This window comes from Pelodiscus sinensis, chromosome 2 (assembly GCF_052426305.1).
Source record: "Pelodiscus sinensis isolate ZL-2025 chromosome 2, ASM5242630v1, whole genome shotgun sequence".
Lineage (NCBI taxonomy): Eukaryota > Metazoa > Chordata > Testudines > Trionychidae > Pelodiscus > Pelodiscus sinensis.
Genome location: NC_143053.1, coordinates 229,580,019 through 229,587,197, shown reverse-complemented (window position 1 = coordinate 229,587,197; position 7,179 = coordinate 229,580,019). Strand labels below are relative to the sequence as shown.

Below are 7,179 nucleotides of genomic sequence, written 5' to 3'. Positions count from 1 at the left end.
ACTCAATTAATGTTGGAGATTTTTTTGGAAAACAAAATGAAAATGTTCCTGCTTCATTTATATCATTACTTTGGGGTAGGGCTAGGGACAAGGAGTTCAGTATGCAGGATAAAAAGGGCTATTCCAGCCCTCTCTAACTGCAGCAGGTTGAGGCCCCGTGAAAAGTGTCTCTCCATGGCCACTACAGCTCCAGTGGACACAGCTGTGGGAGGGGTGTAGCAGGTACAGGTTCATCTGCTGCCTGCATTCCTCAATCAGAATGAGGAATGCAGCAAACTATACATTCCCCTCATTCCCTGATGAAGGGAAACAGCCAGCAATGTTTCCATATGTATGGGGGGAAAGGGGAGCTGCAGCCCCCCCACACACACCTTCCCTAAAGGTCATCTTGGGGTGGGAGGCTCAGGGCTGAAGCAGTCCTGGACAGAGGAGAAGGGGAGACATGCCCCCAGCCATCCCATTTCAACAACCTGGTGATTGTCTTTTGTCTGTATATTTTTCTGAAAAGCAATCCCATTCCAGGTACATCACATTGTCTTAAGTTATGATAAGTGCAGGGCCGGACTGAGGCATGGGCGAGCCAGGCAGGTGCCCGGGGCGCCAACCGATGGGAGGCGCCTGATGGCGGCTGTAAGGGGTGCGCGGCATCCCTTACAGCTGCCATCAGGCACAGCGCACCCGGCTCCCGCAGCGCCAGCCCCGTGGTGCCGGCCAGCAGCTCCCTTCCCCCCACGGCCACAGGACCCTGCATGGCCCGGCATGCACGTCAGCAGCACTGGCTGGGCCGGGTTGGGCAGCGCATGCGCCGTGTGCCCTGGGGGCGGGCCTGCGCATCCTGGGGGGGGCGCGCATGCGCCATGTGCCCAGGAGCAGTGCCGCACGCCCAGGCCTAGGGCGCCAAAAGGGCTCGGGCCGGCCCTGGATAAGTGAAAGCTGCATACCAAATTTGATGATCCTAGCTCTTACCATTTAGGAGTTCTTGAATGAACAATCAAACTCTCTCAAATATATAGTAGATGGCAAAATGAATACTTCATCTTTGTTGAAAGCGACAAGCTGCTAATCCCCTATACTCTTCAGAAACTAAATGAGTGTAAATGGAGGACTTTAAATCATCAAGGTTTGTCACTCTCCACCCCCTTTCATGAGCACTAATTTCACATGATAGTGTTTAAAAAATAAAAACATTTTCAACATACAGTAAAAGTCTTCTAATCGGTCTTAAAACTGAAATAAGAACTAAATCAGCCTGATTAAAGATATTTCCTTTTAGTGACTGGAAGTTAGTCTGCCCCTGGAGCCTGAATGAAAAGCACCACATTTATTTCTTGTAGAACTTTAATCTGTGGTAATTTAAATAATTCACTAGTTTCCATTTATACTCACAATATTTGTATTACACTATTAAAAATAAAACCACCCAGGAATATAATCAAATAGCTATAATAACTCTCTCTCAGCACCCACAGCAGCCAGACATCCTGTCATCCCAACACTAACAACAGTCCAGCATAGCCAGCTGCCCCTATCACCATAATTCAGTTTCAGGGGCAGTACTTCAAACCAGAGATTTACGTTGTTTAATCCGGTACCAAAAACTAAGTGTGAAGGTGACCCAATACCTTTCTCTCCGACTCAAATCTTAGAAGGTATCAAAATGGGCCGTCAGTGGGTCAGTCATTCATTATCCCTATCACACCAAACACCATATCAATTTCACCCATCCTGTCTGCCACCACCCACACCATACCCCTCCAAAATTACAGTAACCACGCACTTGTCACACTCCTTGTTTTTTTGTGGGTGCCAATCTCCCCACTCCGACTCTCACAAGCGTCCCTCCTCATGCTCCCCAGCACCTCCATAGGCCTCTCAGACTTTCCATCCCCCACAACAGCGAGACTCACTAATGCTCTCCATAGCCATTGCCCCCTTTGGACTTGCCATCACCCTCTTTGAATTTGCCAGCACCTACGACAGCCAAGTGCCCCCGTCATCCTAGCACCCACAACAGCCATACGCCCCTCATCAGCCCAGCACCACAAGTCAGACATCCTGTCACCCCAGCACCCACAACAGCCATAGGCCTCCGTTATCCCAGCACGCCCAACAACCAAACGGGAACGTGCCTGTCGCCAGGGCCGTGGCGCTGTGCAGAGGCAGGCCCGGCTCTGTTTACCCGCCTCTCCTAGTAACCGGCGGCGGCCCGTCACCATAGCAACCGCGCTGGCAACTGCAGCCGGCAGAGAGGCCGCGGCCGGGGCCGGGGGCAGGTACCGGGCCGCAGAGCGCGTGGAGGGGACGCGGTGGTCCTGTCGCTGCTACCGCGAGCGGTGCGCAGGGTCATTCCCCACGGGAGTGAGGGGCCCGCCTGGCCCCAGAATGAGGCAGCCCCTGACTGGTGGTGAGTGAGGCAGCGCGGGCTGATCTCTGCCCCAGAATTTGGGGGTGGAGGTGGGGGGAGGGGAAGAGGCAGGGCGCGTGTACTCCCCCGTCCACAAGGAGTGGGACTCCGCCCCGTGAATGAGAAGTCTTGGAAACAGGCTGCTGTCCATGCCCCAGAAGGTAGGGGCCTTCCTCTCCCGTGAAGACACGTTGCCCTTTATTTACTCATATGGCTCCCTTCTCCAAGTAGGTGAGGGAGAGGGGATGCAGCTATTCTCTCAGTTCTACATTTAAATTAAATGAAGAGTTGAACTGGCTGTTTCACTGCCCAGTGCGATCCTTTCGTTTGCATATGTTTCCTAGTATTAGCTGTAAGTAGGGCGGTCACCTGCCTACATTTTCCCAGCATCATCCCTTTTTGAGGTGGCTGTCCTAGAAAATGTCTACTCACTACATGTTGTGAGCTGTCCAGTTTTATGGGCTCAGGCTCAGGCTCATTCTGGACGTTCTGTAGGGTTTTACACACACACACCCCTGTGATGTGGCAGCCCCAGTTGTAAAATCACTAAGCACCTTCATTTTCAATTTAAACTTCCTTCCCTCTGTCGTCCCCAAGATTCCTGACTTTTACAAAAAAAAAATTCCTTTTTTCTAGATTTTTCTCTCTACTTTTGTATCATTCTGATATATAGAAAATAATTTATTTTGTTAGGGAAATACAATATACTGTTGAAGTAAGGCTATGTATTAGTCAAGAAGACACACACAATAAACAGACGCCTGCACTCATTCTCTGAAATCTGTGCACATCTGAATGCAGTGATGAATCTCATGCCCACAACATACACATTTCAAGCTGTTATCTCATAACAGTAAAGATTTGACACGTAAAATGAGAAGAAAACAAATATATGTATCAGAATACATTTCAAAATACAAAGGCATGTTCAAACGTTATGAATAAAAACAGAAGAAAAGGCTGAAGTTGAGTGTATGATCTGCACATGGTATAGCCCAATTATTAAATGTAATGTGCCAGAGTTCTACCTGTGCTGCTTTTCTGTCAGATCGCATTCAGCCTCAGAGGCTCACTGTAACTCTCCACACAGCCTCTTCATTTTCCAGAGGCAAGGGCCACAGTTAACTGAGCCATACTGGGAAGGAGTACTAACCATGCTCTCACACAGGGCCGAAGACCATGTATCTGACATGATCTTTTCTATCCCGGGTGCCCCCCAAAAAGATGACTATGAGCAAGGCTTGATACAGCTTTCTGGTGCTTTTGAGGTACCATTAGCTGCTGTACATCTTCCCCAGTACTGTTGCAACTTGGTACAAGAGATCTTTATTGTGAAGTGGGGTCTGGACCCCTGGGTCTTCCCTTCCACTGGGATGCCATCTATTTCTGTCACTTCCTTCCTTATGTTGTCATACCTGGGGTTTTTGGCTGATCCTGTCTGAAATTTTCTTTCCCGGGGCTAATCTGCCTGAGCTCTGAGGTCTCTACATCTGTCCTTTCGGTTGATCCAATGGGATTGGAGTCAGCACTGGCTTCTGGACCTTCCAGCATCTCAAGGTCCTCTGTTTCTAGTGCCTCAGGGCCCTCTCCTACTCACGTTTGAGGATTTTCCCTTACTGTTGACTATGTTCATCTCCCTACACAGCTGGCCCTCTGTGCCTGCATCAAAATGTGTGTACCCAAGGCTTTTGCTACCTTTCTCTGTTTCTTGGTCTTGCTACTCCTCCCAGGGGTGGAGAACAGATCCTGGGGTATTTCTGCAAATGTGGAGGCCTCTCTCAACTCCAGGGGCCCCTCTTCCTCCTGCCCCTCTGGGGGGGAACAAGCTATCAAACTCAGGAAAGTCCTTTCCAATGAGCACAGGACACAGAAGATGAGGAACTACTCCTGCTTGTACCCAGGTGATGTTTCCATTTATTTCTATTTTAACTGCTATGCTGGGGTGGTAACTAACTGTCCCATGAACTCAGGTGATCCCTGTGCATTTAGCCAATCTTAGCTGGCTGGGCTTTACCAGCTTCCTTAAAATCAGGGTGACAGTGCTCCCTGAATCCACAAGTGCCATGGTGTCGAGCCCATCCACTTTCACCATCTTTGTATTGTTATGCGGGGTAATGGCAACTCCCACCAAGTTGAGTAGGGAGCATGGGTTGCCCCAAACCCTGAGGCTATGTCTACACTGCAGGCTTCTTGCACAAGAACTGTTTTGCACAAGAGTTCTTGCACAAGAGCGCATCCACACTGCCATGTGCTTTTGCGCAAGTGATGTGCTTTTGCGCAAGAGCGTCCATGGCAGCATGGACGCTCTCTTGCGCAAGAAAGTCTGATGGCCATTTTAGCCTGTTGCCTGTCCACACTGCCTTCTTGCGCAAGACCTCTTGCACAAGAGGGTTTATTCCTCGTGGGGAGAGGAATAACTCTTGCACAAGAAGCCCTCCGTTTCAACGTGTTACTGTGAATTTACTTGCGCAAGAACATGGGTGCAGTGTAGATAGTCTGCAAGTGTAGACGTAGCCTGAGAGTGCACTGCATGGGCTCTCGATGTTGCGGCATTGAGCGGTTATGTGTCCGCACTCCTAACACCTATAGTTTCCCTTTGGCTTCATGGAGAAAGGGGTTTTGCCCCAGAGACAGCCTCCCCTGAACAATTCCCATCTTTCCAAGAGCGCCCCCTCCCCTTTCTTCCATCGAGGACTTCCTGGGCATTTGAAGACTGGTATACCTGGGGCTGGCATTGACAGCCTACCTCACATGGGGCTTTCCCTAGGCAGATAGGTCAATACCCTAGCCATTAGCCATCTCTCCACTAACACAATCATCCCATTGTAAGTGGTTGGGTCATGCTGACCTACCCAAGCGCAAAGTCCCAGTGACAATTTTCTTATGAACTGGTCAATGACCAGTGTCTCCCAAACCTTCACTAAGCTGTGCGCTTCAGGATGCAGCCATTTCTGTGCAAGGTGAATCACATTGAATAGTTGGGACCTTGGTGACTTACCCTCTTGGTACTTCCATTTGTGATATGCCTGGGACTACACAGCTATTGTTACCCTTAAATGGTCCAGGATTTCTTCCTTCAGGCAGGGGTACTTGGCTCATTGCTTCTCTGGCCATGCCTCTCGCTGGGCAGTCCTCTCAAATGGAAGGAGATACAACTCTACGTCATCCTCAGATGCTATCTTTGGCAGATAGCCTGTGACCCTCAGGGTTTTCATCCCTTCAGGCTGGGGAGCCCCAGCAGTTAAGGTCTTCAGCTGGATCACCACCTCTTTAAGGAGGGCTCTATCAGAGGCCACTTGATTCATTAACAGCTGGTTGGTTTCCTGCTGTAGCTGTGTAGCCTCCTGTAATGCCAACCCCTGGGTGGCCTCCTATTGAGCTGCTATGGCCTGCACTAGTGCTTTCACTGAGTTCTCTATTATGGTGAGAGCCTCTAACCCAATTAAGCAAGAGAAGAGGAAAACAGCAGCTTGGTGCACATTTTTCCCCTCTATTTTTTCCCCTCATTTTCCCTTCTTCACCCTACTTCCATTGCTGTGGTGTGAATGACCCTACTCATGACCCCAATTGTGGCAGAACTCTGGCTGTGCCTGTGGGTCCTGCACTTCTGGCAGACAGCATTCAGCCTCAGAGGTTCACTATGACCCTCCACTCAGCTGCTTTTTTCCCCAGAGGCAAGGGTTACAGCCTACTGAGTCATAATCATCACAGGCTGGTCCATAGTATGGAGTGAAATCCCTTTATAGTCTTGGTCTCCCTATCCAGGGACAGACTCTGTAGTGGTATGGGAATGGTTGGGGGGAACCTGGGCACGCCCACTACTCTGGGTTCCAACCATAGGGACCCTAAAGCAGCAGCAACAGACATGGTTCGTTCTACTCTTTGTCTGGAAACTACTTTCTTGGGCCACTTCCCCAAAAGATCCCTCCTACTGCTTTTCCTCTGGTACCTGAGCATCCTATCCTGCTCCTCTACAGCACTCTGCCTTTCTTGCAGACCCCAACTCTCACTCTCAGATCTTTGGCACCTTCCCTCCTCCAATCTCTTTGGCTATGTCTACACTAGCGGGTTCTTGCACAGAAACAGTCGTTTTTCTGCAGAGCGTCCACACTGCCCGCCCACTCTAGTGCAAGAAGATTTACAGTAAAGCGTGGTAAGAGAGGGCTTCTTGCACAAGAGCTACGCTCTTTTCTAACGGGTGTAAGCCCTCTTGCGCAAGAGCTCTTGTGCAAAAAGGCAATGTGGACGCAGGGCAGGGGTTTCTTGTGCAAGAAAGCCCTATGGCTGAAATGACCATCAGAGCTTTCTTGCGTAAGAGATCATCCACACTGACATGGATGCTCTTGTGCAAAAGCACATGGCAGTGTGGATGTGTTCTTGCACAAGAACCCTTGCGCAAGATGTTCTTGTGCAAGAACCCGCCAGTGTAGACATAGCCTTTGCGTTTCTCTGAACTAACAGGAGCCCTTGTAAACCAGTCTCAACTGGTTCTTGATTGATTGTAGTTGATCTGATAAGCCTGACTCCCTTGCGTTTGGAAGGCTGCTAATTGACTCCAGCTGTTCCAACTGGCTTGATTGTCCAGCCTGATTCTGGAAAGTTCCTGCTGGTTCTAGGCCAGCCCCTTCCAGTTTTTCCAGGGAACAGAGATCTACTTAATCTAGAGCTAACATACTTCCAGCACTCTTCTGTCCCCCTCTGGCTTGAGCCTGTCACAAGAAAAATAGCTAATAGTGTTAAATTTATAACAGTAGAATTTATTCAAGTGAAAGATA

General features: G+C 49.6%; 1 protein-coding gene across 5 annotated transcripts in view; it reads left to right on the top strand.

Moving 5' to 3' along the window:
* Window positions 1-2,213: 2,213 nt before the first annotated feature.
* The window catches only part of ODAD2 (outer dynein arm docking complex subunit 2), a 224,329-nt gene continuing 219,363 nt past the window's right edge, over window positions 2,214-7,179 (top strand). For 2 of the 5 annotated variants that reach the window (XM_075922574.2, XM_075922570.2), the window contains exon 1: window positions 2,214-2,404. The gene's annotated coding sequence lies outside the window, so the exon portion shown is untranslated. The remainder of the gene's footprint in view (window positions 2,405-7,179) is intronic. The other 3 variants (XM_075922576.2, XM_089776758.1, XM_006124782.5) reach the window with 2 other exon arrangements.